The following is a 17,857-nucleotide window of genomic DNA, read 5'->3' as shown; positions in this document are numbered from 1 at the left end:
TCTTCAAAGGAGATACAGAACTGATCAACAGCATATGAAAACATGCTCAAGTCATTAGTCATCAGCAAAATGCTAATAAAAGCCACAATGTGTTACTACTTTATATGCACTAGGATACCTACAATAACAACTATTGTCCAGAATGTGTAAAAATTGGATCCCTCCTACATTGGTGATGGGAATATAAAATGGTAGGTTCAGCTGCTGTGGAAAAATTTGTCACTTCTTCAAAAAAGAAAATAGAGCCTCGTGTGCATGGCCCTAGGTTAGGTGCCCAGCACTGCAAATAACAACAAAAGGGTAGAATTACCATCTAGCAATTCAACTCTTATAACTTCAAAAGTTTCTTTGAATTTTTAAACAGAATAACTTTTAAAAAAAAAGCTGTGATTAAATTACAAAAATTTGAATAAAATGCCAAGAAAATAAAAGAATTAACTAAAGTATAAACAACTGGAAAATAGGATTTAGCAAACGCAACATTTCTGAGAGCTGATTAAAAACAACAGATGAACTTGTGAGAAATCGAGAAAAAATAAGCAAGCAAAAATGCATTGTTATGAAAAAAAAAAAAAACTGCCCAACATTTGTTATGAGAAAGTTCATATCCAAAAATAGAGAAAGGTTTTTAAGTTCTAAGAATATGCCATACCAAAAATTTTTAAATGGGAACTGAGTGATAGGCAGCAATGAATGGCTGGCTCACTCCTGTAATCCCAGCAGTTTAGGAGGCTGAGGCAGGAGATTGCAAGTTCAAAGCCAGCCTCAGCAACAAAGCGAGTCCCTAAGCAATTTAGCGAGACCCTGTCTCAAAATAAAAAGAGCTGGGCACTCAGTGGCTAAATCACATAGTGACTAAGTGACTAAGCACCTTGGGTTCAATCTGTAGTAATAATTGCTGGGATTACAGGCATGTGCCACAGCGCCCAACTAGTTTTTTAATCTTTAAGGAACATGATTCCCATACTAAACTCTTCTAGCATATAGAAAAAGACTGCCAATTTCCAAGTTGGTATTACAAAGCTAAAGTATCCACCACCACCAAAGAAGAGAGATCTTGCAGGCCTCATCAGAACAGAGCAATGATCCTGACAAAAGTACTAGCAAATGAGGTAAACAGCAGGGAATTGATAAGCAGCAAAAACTGCCTCACCAAGAAACAGATATCCTCTACTTGAAACCCAAGTTAAGGAGCAACAAGGAACGCAGCCTCCCTCTGGTCCACCATCTTGGATCTCAGTACTAGCAAATGAAGTCCAGACTCTAGTCAAGAAAACACCATTTAAGTGATGTTTATTCCAAGAAAGCAAGGATGGTTTTAAGAAAATCTATTGATATTAATATGCCAAAGGAAAAAAGTATCTCAATAGGTGATTTAAAATTCATTTGGTAAAATACAATCTCCACACTTTATTTTAATCTAATACACTAGTAGTAGGAAAGTATGAAAAGGACATTATTTTAAAACAAACGCAAGCCAACTGTTAATTTGTACTTAACAAAAAACATTCATCAGAGGCAATCTCATTAAAAATGAGAACCACCATAAGAATAGTCAATTTAGCAGTTCTTTGAAATTTCCATACAATGTTGCATTTTTTAAATTAGGTATAAATATTGAAAAGGAACAGACAAAATATCTGCAGACAATGTGGTGTTGCTCAGAAAAATTCCAAAAGGGTGAACTGAAAAATTCTGAAAATTTTCTACAAGGAAACATTTGTAGAATGTCTTTGTATGAGCTGAGATAGTAGCATAGAAATCTCCATTCTGATTGTGCAAAATACCCCAGTATCTGAATCTAGGTGAAAATAGGACCCAAGCAGGACAGGGTTGTAGCTCAGTGGTAGAGCACATGCCTAGTATATGTGAGGCACTGACTTTGATCCTGAGCACTACATAAAAATTTAAAAAAATAAAGATTGTGTCCATCTACGACCAAATATGTATATATATATATACATATATGAAGATAGGACTCGAGCATCCTACTACAGAATTCCAAAAAGAGATTCTTCCCTGATTGTTGACTAGGGCATAAAAATATGATGGAGAAATCTAGGGTGTGGTGGCCCACGTCTGTATTCTTAGTAACCAGAAGGCTGAGGCAAGAGGATGGCAAGTTCAAGGACTAAGGATCAGTGGTAGACCACCCTGGGTTCAATCCATAGTACTGAAAGAAGAAAAAAAATGTGTGTGTGTATCCTTCCAATAATTGTCTCTTTCCTTTTACCTAGACAGTTCAATTGATTTCAGTTGCTTTCCATGGAGAACTATGATTCTAAGAAATTAGTAGTGACAATAGGTTGCAGGTAATAATCACTCAGGAAAAATGAGAGAATCTGATTTGATTAACATGTGTAGCTTGAGCTGAAAGTAGAAGCACTTCCACTGCATTTGTAAGGGGTGTCTGAATGCCAGGAATTCAGGAGGGTTAAATAGCTATTCAAATTATTTCTTAGAATAAGAGTGCCCATTGAGGGCATTGTGTATAATACATCTGTCTAAAACAGGGGGCTGGGGAGATAGCTCATTTGGTAGAGTGCTTGCCTTGTAAGCACAAGGCCCTGAGTTCGATCCCCAGCACCCACCAAAAAAAAAAAAAAAAAAAAAAACAGGATGGAGGACATGAAAGCTTTAACAGCATAATTATTTTGTTTCTAATTAGTATACCTGACAGTAGAATGCATTTGACACATCATACATAATTGGAGTATAATTTCTCATTCTTCTGGTTGTACATGATACAGAATCACACTGGTCGTGTAGTGATATATGTACATAGGATAATAGTGTCTGATTAACTCTACCCTTCCTACCCCCATACCCCCTCCCCTTCACTCCCCTCTGCCTAATCCAAAGTACCTCTAGTCTTCCCTAGCCTGCCCCCATTGTGAATTACCATCCACATATCAGAGAAATCATCTGGCCTTTGGGGAGGTGTTGGCTTATCTGGTTTAGCATGATATTCTCCAGTTCCATCAACAGTGTGATTTCATGGCCTGAATAGTGAAACAATTGCTTTGAATGGTACTGGATAGATTAAAGAAAGAAGACCACCTCAAATGACTGAATCTGATTGCAAGATATGGTCAGAATTGTCGTAGAACAATTTTAATACTCTGTTCTTCAGCCACAGAAAACCTTCCAACAAAACAAAATCAAGTTTAATCCAATAAGTTGCTGAATTAAAATGTCAGTTGACAGTGCTTATCATGTTACATTCAGGACATTAATGGGGGAAAGAGTGGAAAACCTCAAAATTAAACAGGCATTTTCCCCAGCCCTGATGACTACACAGCTAAACATACCCCTCCATCTTCTTGTGGAAGAAGCAGAAGCTCCCTTACCTGGAGTTAACTTGCAGGAAGAGATAATTCTTGCCTCCCCATCAGTGCTTCAAACTGGGAATATAAATGACAACTTAGGAATTCCCTTGATCCAGCATCAAAGTTGATGGAGACTTCTCATAACCCAGCATCACCAGGAACTCAAATTCTTCAGGAATAAAAGTTTAGGTCACACCTCTGGGTAAAGAATTTCAGCCAGGAGACTTAGTGACTGAAGAAAAGAGAAACATTGTAGCTAAAGAGATTGGAAATCATAAAGCTCCTTTAGCCTTATGATCAGCTGTAAAAACACAATGACAACCTCTCCCTATATGTCCTTTCCTGCTATGTCCTGTGTATATTTGTTTATAACTCCCCTCCCCCCTTTTAAATTACCATCTTTTTTTCCCCCACTACATTATTTAGAACTTGTGAAAGTTTAACTTTAGTATTATTAGTCCTTGAGAGGAGTACAGGAGAACTAGAGAAGAAATGGACTTAATGTAGAGACCCCAGACTCACTGTTTGGATACTGGGTTGGGAAGACTGAATCCAGAGGTCCTATGAGCTACATCTCCCCCACCTTTTTAAAGTTATTTTTGAGACAGTGTTTTCCTGAGTTGCTTTGGACCACACTAAGTTGCTGAGGTTGGCTTTGAACTTGAGATTCTCCTTCCTCAGCCTCCCAAGTTGCTGGGATTATAGGCATGCATCACTGCACCCAGCCCATAATATTTCTTGAATTGTACCTTGTTTTCCAAACCAACTGTCATCACCCTATTTGGACTCTCATTGCCTATTGCCTAGACTGTCCAGAGGTTTGTAATAACCATTCTGCAGGGATATTGAGTGTGTCTGTGTGTGTGTGTGTGTATATGGTATGTTTTCTTTGGTGCTGGAGATCCAAACACAGGGCCCTTGGGCATGATAGATAAGTGTTCTAACCACTCTGGCCACACCCCTAGCCCCTCATTCTGCTTTTGAAAGTACATGCCAGCCTGTTAGAAAATTAGCATTTTGTTTTAAAACTGTCAGTACAACTCCCAAAAAAGTGATCTGTTGGGTCGTGTCTTGTTTTTTTCTTCCTTTCTTTTTTCCTCTCTCTCTCCCTCCCATCCTTCCTTCCTGTTAGTTTTAATTTTTTTTTTTTTTTTTTTTTTTTTTTTTTTGCGGTGCTGGAGATTTGAACCCAGGGCCTTGTGCTTGTGAGGCAAGCACTTTACCAACTGAGCTACATCCCCAGCCCCCAGTTTTAAATTTTGTTTTGTTATTTTTTTAAAATTTAGGATGAATATTTATTATATATATATATAGGAAAATACCAAATCATATGTGCATAACTCAATAAATTTTCACTAAATACATACAACTGTAACCACTACTCATACCAACAAATAGAACATGATCATCACCCAGTAAACCTCTCTTAAGTTCCTTTCCTCAGCACTGGTCTCCCAAAAACTAATAACCCCAGACATCTAGTACCACCGATTAGTTTTGCCTTTTTTTGGACTTTATATAAATGATACTTTATATGTCTAACATTTTTTGTTTAGCATTTTTTCTGAAATTCTTCCATGCTACATTTAGAAATCACTTATTCTCAGTTCTGTAAAGTATTCGTGTGTGTGTGTGTGTGTGTGTGTGTGTGACATAATTTATCCATTCTGTTGATAGACATTTAGATTGTTTCCAGTTTTGAGCTGCCCTGCATAATACTGCTACAAAACATTTTTGTACATGGTTTTGGTGCTCAAATTACATGCATTTTGTGTAAATACCCAGAAGTAGATGACTGGTTCAAAAGAAATGCCTATATATTAAACTTTATAAGTAGCTTTCCCAAAGTTGTGGCAATTTACACTTTGTCATCAGTGTATGAGAATCGCAGTTACTCCACATCCTCACCAATGCTGAGTATTGCCGTTTTTATTTTAGCTATTCTGAGTGGTATAGTGGTATTGCATTTTAGAGTTTTCTTATTATATAAATCAGCTTTGTGCTACTCCAACAGAATATGAGACAACTAACTTATAAAGAGAAAAGGGGGCTAGGTTGTGGCTCAGTGGCAAAGTGCTCACTTAGCATGTGTGAGGTCCACATAAAAATAAATAAATAAAATAAAGGTATTGTGCCCATCTACAACTAAATATATATATATTTATATATATTTATATATATATAAATTTTAAAAAACAGAGAAGGTTTGCTAGCTCACACTTTGGGGGGTTCAAAGTCATGGTACCTCTTTTGGTTTAGTTCTGGTGAGGGCAGTGGATGGTGGCACATCATGGTAGGACCACTTTTAGGAGCAAAAGAGTCACATCTCCAATAACAACAAAAAGAGCCACTGGAGGAGACAGGATTTCCACAGTCCTCTTAGAGGACACGCCCCCCAATGACCTAAGGAACTCTCACAAAGCCCCACCTCCCAAAGATTCCATTAACTGCCCAATAACACCACCCTCTGCAGTTCAAGCTTTCAGTTACACTGCACCCTTGAGGAACATTCAAAAAAATGATAAGCCGAGTGTGAGTCTGTGTCTCTGGGGCAATGAAGAGCGGCTGGTGGCGTCGCTGCGGTGGTGTCCCGGTGCTTGGCACAGACGGCTGCAGTGCAAGAACTTAACCCTCTCTCGAAAGTATACTGTGAAACCAAAGAAGGCAAACCACCAAGGGCCATCTGAAATTGTGCTTGGCTTACTGATAATCCCGGGCAAAATTAGAGAGCATAAGCCTACCCCATAGTTTTCCTAAGACTGCTACAAAGATGTTTGTCATAGAGGCTTGGGCTGAGTATATTGTGGAACGGGCTACAAAAGACCCATATGGCTTCCTTACAACAGTTATTTTGGCCCTTACTCCACTGTTCCTAGCAAGTGCAGTGCTGTCCTGGAAACTGGCCAAGATGATTGAAGCTAGGGAGAAGGAGGAAGGAGCAAAAGAAGAATCAAAAACGTCAAGAAAATATTGCAAAAGCTAAACGACTGAAAAAGGACTGAAGGAATGAATAGACTCCGCAACCAGAGAAAAATCTTTTGGAAATTATGCAACTTTGGAAGGACTCACTAAGATTTCTTTGGATTTCATGATAGTATTATTTAGTAAATGGAATCTGACCATATAGAAGACTCATGTCATTAGTTTTGACATCAAAACTGTAATTTTAGGCTTGGGTATAGAAGTTTGTTGGTATGTACTGTCAATTATTTAAAATAAACATTAATTACACAGGTTGAGTATCCCTAATCAGAAAATCCCAAACCCCAAATTCTCCAAAATCCAAATTTTTTTGTGCATAAACAAGTGGAAAATTCCACACCTGACTTCTTGAAGGGTTTCAGTCAAAACACAAATACACTAAAAATATCATAAAAAATATCATATAAAATTACCTTCAAGCTATAGAAATGAATTTTGTGTTAAGACTTAGGTTCTATCCTCAAGATATCTCATGTATATGCAAATATTCCAAAATCTGAAAAAATCAAACACTTCTAGTCCTAAGTATTTCAGATATGGTTACCCAACCTGCAAATTCTTAAAAGTTCTTCATAAGTGACTAAGTCATTTGCCATTGTAGCTTTTGTACTGAAATGAAAACATCCTATGGAGAAAAATGAGTTTACATTATGAACTTTATTCAATTAGTGGCTTAAAATGGGATCCTGTTCTGGACAAAGGATGTTAAGAATATAAAAGAATTATCCTCTGAGGTGAAAAGTTTGCTTTGGCTTAAAGGAGATAGAGTATATTAATCACATCTTTTATCATTATTGCTTATTCCTTGGAATGTAATCATTTCTGGATTCCTCAAAATAAAACAGTATTTTTTTTTTTTTTTTTTTTTTTTTTTTTGTAGTGCTGGGGATTGAACCCAGGGCCTTATGCTTGCAAGGCAAGCATTCTACCAACTGAGCTATATCCCCAGCCCAATAAAATAGTATTAATCAATGAGTATATTAGTCTATTTTCTTCATTTTTTCTGATTTTAGCCTTTGAGACAACTGGCAATTATCAAGACATTCTCATTTTTAAAACCGAGTTTTATAAAGAATTCCCTTGCCTTGATTATGTAGAGTACTACCTTCTCCCTTGCCTTGATTATGTAGAGTACTACCTTCTGGTTTTAACAGTTTTTGTACTTATGAACACTGCCATTTTCTTAAGAGATGAGTTGTTGAGAAGAATAACACTGATTTAAAACTTGCAGTAAAAATGCCAAATGCTGTAGTATCTTAGAACCAGTTTATTTTTGTGTTAACTAGAACAGTGAAGTAGGTAAAAAGTTTTATCAGATAATTTGTTGATTATATAGATGGCACTTTTGGTTTTATTCCATTCTTTAACTCATAGGTAGTGATGTCCTGTACTTCTTGATCCAACAAGTTTGAGGTGAAAACTAAAATTTGATATTTCTTTTACAAAGTTAACAGCTAAATCAAACTTCTTACATGGTTAAAAAAAAAAAAGGCTTAAAATTTGGGAAGATTTTGTTGGGCATAGTAATAATTGAACAAATAGGATAAATCATATTCAAAAATGAGAGTGGTATAATTGGAAGTACAGAGCTAAAGGATCTTTCAGTTAAGTAGTATTACTGGAACTTTTGACTGTTACACATGGCTTTTCTAAATGCATGGTCCAGTAATTTTATTCACTGTATTTAATAGCTTATTAATGTTTCTGTACCTCTGAGAATGAATTTTAAGTTAAATAATTGTCCAACAGCTCTAATTTAAAAATGAAACCAGATATTAAAATAAATTTGATACTTTTATAAGAAAAAAATAAGTCATAGCAGTTATTGACAAATTAAATCAAATAAGTGTTTATTGGCACTTTGCATATTCTTCTTAATTTCCTATTTTCTGAAGTGTCTCTTTAGCCCTGTTTTGTATTGGGTGCCCATCTTTTTTCTTGATTTATAGACTATATACTTATTTTTTACTGTCTGTAATAGAAATATCTAAATCTGCAGTTTGCCTTTCAGTGTGTGTGTGTGTGTGTGTGTGTGTGTGTGTGTGTGTGTTACTGAGAATTGAACCTAGTGCCTCACTCATACTAGGCAAGAGCTCTACTGCTAAGCTAAAACCCCAGGCTTTGCCATACACTCTCTTAATTTGGGATTTTTTTAAACCAAAGTTCCTCATTATAATGTAATCCAAATTAGTTCCCTTTATGATTAGGAATTTCTGTGTTGTTTAAGAAATCTTTGCTTATCCCAAGGTCATGAAGCTATTCTCTTATGTTTCCCTCTAGAAAGTGTACTGTTTTTCCTTTCACATTTAGAATACGGATAGTCCATCTAGAACTGACGTTTACGTATGGTATCAGGGGGGGGATCAGTCAAGATTTATTTTTTTCCATGTTAAGGTCCAATTGACCTAGTATCATTGACTGAAAAGGGTATTCTCCCTCCAAAGTACTATAGAGTTGCCTTCATTTCTAATCAAGTTACTGAGTGTTGGGGAGGGTCTTTTTCTGGTCTCTTTCTCCTATTCTCATGCACTGTTGAAATGAAGTCCTACATCCTATAACTGTCCTTTCCAAACATTCTTCCATCCTTCTTTCAGAATCATCTTTCTGTAGCAGATATGGTGTCATTTCTGATACATACAAAATGAATTGTTTTCAAGGCTAATCACAATCTGAATTCAACCTGTATTTCTAACATTATACCTACCAATCACTGGCAAAAGAACCTTTACCCTCTCAGTTCAATCATGCTGAGTCCCCAGTCCAATTCTAGTTGAATTGTGTACTTTAGAAACTTCTTCCCCATTATTATTGTCTGGTGAACGAAATTAATCTTGCTACTCTTACCCTGATATCTTGTGGATCTTGAATATATTTATAGCAGTACAGCTTGTCCTCTGATCCCTGATTCCATGCTTGATTGGTCTGACTTCATATTTGCCACAGGGTCCTGATTCCAATTCGATTTTGCTATCAATTATGATGCAGACCTATTGGACTCTCTGCTTGGCTGGGACCCAAACATCATACCTGAATATTGCCACAGTGTTATTCAGGAGGCTAAACAAGTCCTCATAGAACCTCCAATCACAGCATGGGATCTGGTTCAAACTTCTTGAAACAATGATGTACTCCCATTATTGGCCACACCTGTGAGCACTGCCTAGCGATTCTAGCCGTGGTGTCCACCTCTGACACAAGCTCCATAAACACTGTTTCCTATCCAAAGTTCTGTGTCCTTTTGGAAGTTGTCATATAGGCTACAGATCACTGCTATGGGGCCAGTCCCAGACTCAGACCTTTCTTTCAGCCTCTGCCCCACATTTCCCTTTTCTTTTTCCAACCCATCATTGTTTATGTTCTGTCCTGTTCTATAATCAAAATGGTATGTATTTCAACATCTATGCCATATTTCTACCTTCACAAGCAGTTAAGTCATCCTAGACATCATTTACAAACTCGCCAGCTCCACCATCCCCATGAAAACATGATTTGCTTTCCCACCTTTTGTCACCTCCCCAATCTCTGTTCTCTTATTTGCTTTTATTTGTGTATCACTTTCAGCATGCCACAACTAGCCTTGGATCGTAAGTAATTATAGTTATGTATGTTTATATAATTCTATCATTACTGTTTCCCTTCAATTGTAGAACACTGGATAGTGTTTTTATTCCTCGTACATAGCAGAGTTTAAACATAGGAAAAAAGACGAATATTGGCTCTACCATTTATTTACCTGTTGTGTGACCTTAAGCAAGTCATGTAATTTTCCATTCTGGTTTTCTCAACAGCAAAAATGGGAACATAAGCCAGGCAAGGTGGCACATGCCTGTAGTCCCAGTGGCTCAGGTGCCTGAGGCAGGAGAATCTCAAGTTTGAAGCAAACCTCAGCAACTTAGAGAGGCCATAAGCAACTTAGGGAGACCTGTCTCAAAACATAAAAAGGGCTGGGGATGTGGTTCAGTGATAGAGTACCCCTGGGTTTAATCCCTGGTACCAAATAAATGAATTAATTAATTTAGCAAAGAAAATGGGAACAGTTGTTCCACAGTATCCTCAGGGAATTGGTTCCAAGATCCACTCCATGGATACCAAAATCCAAGGATATTCAAGGCTCTTATATAGTGGCATAGAATTTGCATATAACCACAAACATCTTCCTATATACTTTAAATTCTCTAGATTACTTTAATACCTAATATAATGGAAATGCTATGTAAAAATTTTATATGCCATATTATTTAGGGAGTAATTACAGGGGAAAAAAATCAACATGTTTGGTACAGATAGTTTTGTTTTGTTTTGTTTTGTTTTTTCCTAATTTTTTTGACCCACAGTGAGTTGAATAAATGGATGTAGAACCTGCCAATATGGAGGGTCCACTATATGCCCAGAACTGGAATTACTTCACCATATGGTAATTATATTTTTAATTTATTGTAAAATAATGATAATATTTTCCACAGTTATTTTTTGTATATGTAAAGGTAGTGATAACTATATGTTGATTTTCTGCCTTCCACTTTACTAAATTATTTTATTCTGCTTTAGCATTGAATTATCTTGGGTTGTCAGGTATGACATCATATAAACTACAGAGTTTTAAATTTTTCTAATTCTTATGTAAAATTAAAATAATTAGAATTGTTTTCTTCTTTGATTGAATAGTGTTATATGATGTTAAATAGTAATGAAGATAGAGTCCTTAGGCCCTGGGTTTGTCCCAAGCACCTAAAAGAAAGAAAGAAATTTCACCATTTGACCCAGCTATCCCACTCCTGGGCCTATACCCAAAGGACTTAAAATCAGCATACTACAGAGATACAGCCACATCAATGTTCATAGCTGCTCAATTCATAATAGCCAGACTGTGGAACCAACCTAGATGTCCTTCAACTGATGAATGGATAAAGAAACTGTAGTATATATATACAATGGAATATTACTCAGCTATAAAGAATAATAAAATTATGGCATTTGCAGGCAAAAAAAAAAAAAAGAAAGAAAGAAAGAAATGGAGATAGGGGCGTCTTTCATCTGTTGTGATCTTAGTGGGGCTCCTGCTAGCATTTCCCCATTCGCTTAGATAACAGTTGTATGACTAAGATTTCATTCATATATTATCTTGGGTATTTTTTGACACCAAGTACCAATTACCAATTCTCTTATTCTCTGGACACCAACTATTCAATTCTGACATTGATTATACTGAGTGAGGTTAAAGTCTCAGTCCACTTCAAATGTCAGTCACAAGTCCCAGGCTTCCTGACTTTCTTTTAACCAAATGGCTATAAACCAGGGGTTTCTGTGACTACCCCCCATCTGGTTTGGAAATTTGCCAGAATGACTCACAGAACTCAAAATCCTTTATTTGTGATTACCAGTTTATTATAAAGGATATTATAAATAATACAAATGAAGAGTCAGAGAAGAGGTACATAGGGTATAGTCTGGAAGGATTACTACTGTCCTGTGGAATTGGTGTGTGCCACCCTCCCAGCAAGTAGATGCACCTAGAAGCTCTCTAAACCCTACCATTTAAGTACAATCAAATATCGATTGACTTAATCTACAGCTTCTCTTCTGTCCTCTATTCACCAATGAAAGAATGAGACTGAAAGTACTAAGTTTGGATTCAAGGTGCCGTCTTTCTAGTGACCAGCTGCCATTCCACCAAAAGTCACATTATTAGAACAAAAGCTACTCCTATCTCTCAGGAAATTATGATCTTTAGGAGCTTTGTGTTACGAATAAAGAACAAAGACCAAATATATTCTGCACAGCCTTTGAATTGTGACAGTTTGAATTTTATAATTTTCCAACTTTACGATAATGTACAAGTTGTTCAGATGCAATAGAAATGAGGGTGGAGATGTAGTTCAGTGGTAAAGCCTTTGCCAAGCCTATGCAAGGTTCTACCCCCAGTACTGGAAAGGAAGGGAAGGTGGATTGATGGGAAGAAGGAAAGAAACTGCTTTAAATTGTGAATTTTGCTCTTCTCTCCTGAACTAGTGATATGCAATATGGTACTCTGTTGTGATAATGGGCAGTGGTCAGTGAGACACAGTTCCCAATTAGGAAACAACCCATACTCTATAGTATCCTGTTCAGCTAAGCCATGATGTTTGATTGGTTAGATTGTTTAGATGCATTTTTTATTTATGACACATTCAACTTACGATGGGGTTATTGGGACATAACCCCACTAAAGGTCAAGAAACATCTGAATTTCTCATTGTACCACATCTTTTAATATTTTTGTTCCATTTAGCTTTTCTTTTTAAAGATTTTTTTTAGTTGTAGATAGACACAGTACCTTTATTTGTTTATTTTTTATGTGGTGCTGAGGTTTGAACCCAGTGCCTCACACATACTAGTCAAATGTTCTATCACTGAACTACAACCCCAGCCCTCCATTCAGTTTTTCCTCAGAAACCATCAATTATGCTTATGTATTTAATGATACACTTATGGCTTTAACATCCATCATTTCCTCTCTAATATTCTTTTAATCTGTTTTTGAAAAACTACACGGCCTGTGTTGAAATTTCTCTTATTGCCTCAATAATGTGTTTTTTTCAGTTGGTTTGATTGAATCAGGATCCAAACAAGGTTGACATTGCATTTGCTTAATATGTCTCTTAAGTATCTTTTAATCTGTGAAAAATTCCCTCCCCTCCCCGCTTTTATGACATTTAGGGAAGAAAATGGGTCATTTGTTTTGATGAATTTCCTATAATCTGACTTTGGCTGTTTGCAGCCTCATGATGTGGTTTAATAAGTTTGTATTTTATACCTCTCTCATCCTGAATTTCCTATAAACTGATCATGAGATATACTCTTGATTCTATATCTTGGAAATCTCTTGGCAACAGTACTTCCTAATTTACTTCCTATTGTTCTATCTCCAGGAGGCACTTATCATCTGACTGACTCACTCCTTTCTGATGTTAGCATTGATCAATAGGATCATATTCGCTCCTTATGTTTGCCCTGGATATCTAAGATATTCGCTTTAGGGCTCCCCGAGATACCCAAATCCACAGATGCTCAAGTCCTTTATGTAAAAGGGTGGAGTGTTTGTATATGACCTATGCACATCATCCCATATATGATAAATCCTCTCTTGATTATTTGTAATATCTAATGCAATGTGAATGCTGTGTAACTAGTTGTTGTACTGTACTGTTTAAAGAATTTTAAACGTCTGTAAATGTTCAGTACAAATACAACCATTGTACGTCTAACTACATTGTACAGGAACAAGATGTGAGGCGAACAATGTTCAAACAACAAGTGATAGAGACTGAAGTTTTGTGCAATTGCAGGGAGTACCATAGCATATAACGACATATCACTTGGTGTGAACTCAACATAGTGTTTGGCACTGACAAACCAAAGTTTTACATTTCAGAACTTACAGGAATTTCTTTTCCAAAAACATTTATACTGTTTTTGGCTGGGATTACAGAGGCTGGTCTCCAAATATTTTGATCCATGGTTGAATTCATGAATGTAGAGCCTGGAGATAAGGAGAACAGACTGTATTAGGCTCCTCCTCAGATTTTTATCTAAGTGTTTTAATATCAGTTGGTGTTCCATATGCTTCCATTATTTCACTAAGGTTTACAAAGTTTTATTCTCTAATTATTTCCTAACTTCCATGTGCAATAAATACATACATACATGTACACTGTATTTCTGGTTACATATATGTGTTTCATTTTATCAAGGTCCTTACTTGTTTTGTTGCTCATACCATCTTATCTTCAGCCAGCTGGAAACTTTTCCAGGCTGTTGTTTTTAGCTTCTCTAATCTTTTAACCTCTTTATTCTTTTTTGTTTCATTCGATACATCCAATTAAACAAAAAGCACCAGCAACAGAATGAAATTTAAGATCTCCCTTAGTGATTTTTCAGTTTCCACTGCAGTAATCCTAAGTGTGAACTTAAGGAGTCTGAAGAACATTTTATTTTAAATAACTACAAAATACTAAAATTCTTGTTCTAGGAAGATGTATCATATCTACCAGTGATTTTATAAACCCTACGTCATATCCTAGGTGTATGTGTCCCCAGCTTTATAGTACTGTGATGTAAAAAGCTACAGGGAGCTACATCCTGTGGACTTTGATCGATCTCTCTCTCTCTCTCCCTCTCTCTCTCTGTCGCTCTCTGTCTCTCTCTCGCTCTCCCTACTCCTTCTCCTCCTTCTCCTATTAGCCAATGAAAATACTCAAACTTCTTTCTGAAACAAGACAACAAAACCTTTCCCTACTCTTTTTATTTTTTTGAAGCATGATCTTTTAAAAATTTTTTGACCAGTTTGGGCTCAAACTCGCAATCCCCCTGCTACATCCCCAGTAGCTGAGATTACAAGTGTGCACTATATGCCCAGATTGCCCCCTACCCTTGACCTTGCATTCGTCTTTAATATAGTTTTATCTCTCTTTCTCTTTTCCTTAAGCTTCTTGATATCTCTATTTCTTGGCTTACTAGTTCACTCCACAGTTCTTTCCAGAAAAATCTTTTTGTGGTAATAGGGATTAAACCCAAACCCTTCAATACGGCTAAATACGGCTAGGCAAGTGCTCTACTACTGAGATAACATTCCAGCCCTTTTCCCCTTTCTTTTTTTCTTTTTCTTTTTCTTTTTTTTGTTTTGTTTTGTTTTGTTTTGTACCCAGTATTGAACCCTGAGGCGCTTAAATCACTAAGTCACATTCCCAGCCCATTTTTCTATTTTATTTAAAGACAGGGTCTCTAAATACTTGCTTAGGGTCTCACTGAATTTGCTGAGGCTGGCTTTGAACTCCTGGTCCTCCTTCCTCAGCCTCCAGAGCTGCAGAGATTACAGGCATACATCACCACACCTGGCTCCCTCTCCGCTTTTTAACTCATTAAGTTCAAGTTTTCAATTCCATAATGGGAGGATGGGATATAATGGGTGTTGGTGTTTCCCTAATTTCTAACTTCTGCATCATGATCTTCTCTCTCCTAAGGTTTCTCTTGAGGTGATCTCTTTATTGTTGGGTTTTATTTATTTGGTACTGGGGATTGAATCCAGGGAGACTCTACCACTGAGCTACATCCCCAACCCTTTTTCTGTTTTTATTTTGAGACAGGGTCTTGCTAAATTGCCCAGGCTAGCATTGAACTTACAATCCTTCTGCTTCAGCCTCCCCAGTAGCTGGGATTATAGTTGTGAGCTGTTGTGCCCTGCTTGTAAGGTAAAATTCTAACTCTTCTATTTATAAATTGGGCAACTTTGGCAAATTACTCCCTAAAGATGCTTCCTTGTGTGTACAATAAGAATCATTTTTATGTACCTCACAGTGCTGTTTTAAAGATTAAATAAAATATGTGGTGGAGATTAGAATATACCACCCTGAAAAATGACTGTAGGTGATGAGAATATGCCACCCTAAAATTAATTTTTGAGCTGGTTATTTTGAGGAGCTACAAACATATAAACTCTGAAAGGTTACCTTTTTGTGAAGGAAATTTACTCTTATTTTTCTATTTTATTTTTGTGACAGAGGCTGGCTTCAAAGTCCTGGGTGCAAGCAATCCTATGCCTCTGCCTCTGCCTCTGCCTCTGCCTCCCAGGTAGCTAGGGACCCACCACTGGGCCTGGCTGGCAATTTACATTTATAAAGGAATTTTTACTAGTAAAGGGATATATTCCAGGAAGAGAGCTACTCTGCTACAACTTTTGCCACCTGAGACTCTGATGTGCATAACAAGACAACATTTATTCACTATACATTTCCTCCTTTTTCTCTCTTATAATGTATCTCCATCTCCTGGAAGCGCCATACTATTATTCCTTTCTGTTGCTCAGAATAATATATAAGCCTCAATCATCTGGCTTGCTTCTTCAAGTCTCATATTTTTATGGAACTCCTGTGCGTGTGTATATAAATAGAATTGTTTCTCTCCTGTTAATCTGCCTTATGTTAATGTATTTTGTAGACTATTCAAAGAATATATAAGAGTAGGAGGAAGCAATTTTTCCACTCCTAGATAGGATATACAAAATATCTCTCTCTGGGCCCAGATAGCACATAAAAATGACAAGTATCTGTTATGATTACTGTCATTAAAAGGCAGATCTGAGCCTGGCACTGTGGGGCTTGCCTGTAATCCCAGTGACTTGGGAGGTTGAGACAGGAGGATTGCAAGTTCAAGGCCAGCCTTAGTAACTTAGGGAGGTCCTAAACAATTTAGCAAGCACCTCTCTTAAAATAAAAAATAAAAAGACTGGGAATGTAGCTCAATGGTAAAGCACCCTGGGTTCAACCCCTGGTATGTATGTACATATGTATGTATGTATATATAAATTAAAAAATAGAAAGGTAGATAGATAGATAGATAGATAGATAGATAGATAAATGGCAGATCTGGGAAGATACCACATGTGGGCAACCATGAGGTTACCTCTGCACACTGGGTAGGATATGGAGAAGCAACAGCCCAGTCTTAAAATTTTGTCTGTGGCAAACTGTGTAGAGGAAAGTGTCTTGGTGCATTCTGACTGTTCTAACAAAATACCATAAACCGGGTGGCTTATCAACAACAGAAACCTATTTTACATGGGTTTGGAGGCTGGGAGTTCCATCAGAGGACTGGCAGATTTAGTGTCTGGTGAGGTCCCATTACTGGTTTGTGGACAGCCTTTTTTTCTCTGTCATTACATTGGTAGGAATGGAGAGAGACTCTATGGGTCTCTTTTATAAGAGCACTAATCTCATTCCTGAGAGCTCCACCCTTGTGACCTAATCATCTTCCAAAGGCTCCACCTTCTAAAATCATCACTTTGGGGCTTAGGATTTCAACATATGAATTTGGGGGGACAGAAAAATTCAAACCATAACATAGAGTGTCTTCCAGACTCTTCTGTTTTCATAAGTGGCATGAAGTTTGGAAATCTTGGCAGGCTATTTCTCAGGTTACTGCTATATACTTCTAGTTCTTATATCTAGCAACACCTCATTTGTTTAATAGACAAAGACCACTGAATAATAGGAAGAAAAGTTAGGGATCCGCTCTTATCAGTGTGATGCTGTGTAGTTCACACAGCATCTTACATCCATGATGTCATTCAGAGAGCACCACCACAAATCATGTGTTGAGTTGAGGTTTTTTGTTTTTTGGTGGGTTGTTTTTTTTACAGGGAATCAAACTCAGGGGCAACCTACCACTGCGTTATATTCCAAGATCCCCATCTTCTCTCCTCCATTTTATTCCACATTTTTTCTTGGTGCTTTATAGTTGTATGTAATGATGGGATTTGTTGTTACATATTGTGCATGCACACAATATACCAATATAATTTGGGCAATGTCACTCCCCAGCATTTCCCCCCTCCATCCCCTCTTTCCTCCTCAGGTCCCTTTTCCTCTAATCTATTGATCTCTCTTTGATTTTCATGAGATCCCCCTCCACCTTTCTTTTCCTTTTTCCTCTCTAGCTTCCACATATGAGAAAAAACATATGACTCTTGCCCTTTTGAATTTGACTTATTTTGCTTAGCATAACATTTTCAA

At 37.0% G+C, this 17,857-nt stretch overlaps 1 pseudogene across 1 annotated transcript; it reads left to right on the top strand.

Annotated features, from left to right (window-relative positions):
- Positions 1-5,509: 5,509 nt before the first annotated feature.
- Positions 5,510-7,003, top strand: LOC306655239 (small integral membrane protein 15-like; annotated as a pseudogene). Its single transcript has one exon. The product of its transcript is annotated as a small integral membrane protein 15-like (transcript).
- The last annotated feature ends 10,854 nt before the right edge of the window (positions 7,004-17,857 follow it).

The sequence above is a fragment of the Sciurus vulgaris genome (genome assembly GCF_902686455.1).
Source record: "Sciurus vulgaris genome assembly, chromosome: 1".
Taxonomy (NCBI): domain Eukaryota; kingdom Metazoa; phylum Chordata; class Mammalia; order Rodentia; family Sciuridae; genus Sciurus; species Sciurus vulgaris.
Note: the sequence above shows the minus strand (reverse complement) of the source record. Positions and strands in the feature narration are given on the sequence as shown.